A 1,178-nucleotide genomic window follows, 5' to 3' on the forward strand; every position below is an offset into this window, starting at 1 on the left:
TTTGTGAAGCTCTTTATCTGTCCTTGATTCTGAGTGATAGCTTTGCTGGGTAGATTATTTTTGGCTCTGTAGGTCTTGTTATTCATCACCTTGAATATTTCTTGCCATTCCCGTCTGGCCGCATGGTTTCTGTTGAGAAATCAGCTGACAATCTTATGGGTGCTTCCTTATTAGGTCACTACCTGCTTTTCTCTTGCTGCTTTTAATATTCTCTCTTTGTCTTTTGCTCTTGGAATTTTAATTATGATGTGTCTTGGTGTGGTCCTCCTTGGATAACTTTGTTTGGGGTTCTGTGGGCTTCCTGGACTTGTAAGTCTATTTCTTTCCCCAAGTTGAGGGAAGTTTTCTGTCACTATTTCTTCTAGTACTCTTTTCGGTATCTTGCTCTCTCTCTTTTGGAATCCCCCATAATTCTGATGTTGGTTCGCTTGAAATTGTCCCAGAGATTTCTTACACTATCTTCAACTTTCTGGATTCTCTTATCTTCGCCCTTCTGCAGAGGAGTGTCCTCTGGCTCTTTGTGTTCTAAATCTTTGTCTTGATTCTTGCGATCTTCTAGTCTGTTTTTAGGACTTTGTATAATATTTTTTATTTCAGACAATGTTTTCTTCATTTCTTGTTGATCCTTTATTATTTCTAGTTGCTCCCTTTTCATATCCTCATAGGTCTCATTTATTTTATTGTCCTTTTTTTAGGATATTGTTGAATAACCTTATAACTGTAGTTTTGAACTCAATGTCCAATCTTTTCTTTTCCTCCATCTCCTTCCTTTGTGTCCTTTCTCTTGTCTGCATTTAGTTGTTTCCCTGATTTGATGGAATAGCTTTGTGTGCTAGGTGTTCTGGTAGAGCCCAGTAGCACAGCCTTCCCAGTTACCTGCAGTGGACAGTCTTGGTGTAGCCCTTTGTGGGCTGTGTGTGCAGTCTTGTTGTTAAGCCTTGCTTATTGTTGGTATCACTGGGAAGCATTGATCTCCAAGCCAATTGGCTGTGAGGATCAGCAGTGTCTCAGCTAGGAGGGTTTCCGTATTCTGCTTGAATAGGGTGGGGTCTCGGGGTGGCGCAGACAATCTTTGGTTCCCTGTCAGTCTCACCTTAGAAAAGTCCTGTTCGTGGAGAGTTTTGGAAGATTGGTTGCAGGCACACGCACCTCTTTGGTAAAGGCGCAGTCAAGTTTTG

The sequence above is a fragment of the Pipistrellus kuhlii genome, unplaced genomic scaffold (assembly GCF_014108245.1).
Source record: "Pipistrellus kuhlii isolate mPipKuh1 unplaced genomic scaffold, mPipKuh1.p scaffold_m20_p_2, whole genome shotgun sequence".
Taxonomy (NCBI): Eukaryota; Metazoa; Chordata; class Mammalia; order Chiroptera; family Vespertilionidae; genus Pipistrellus; species Pipistrellus kuhlii.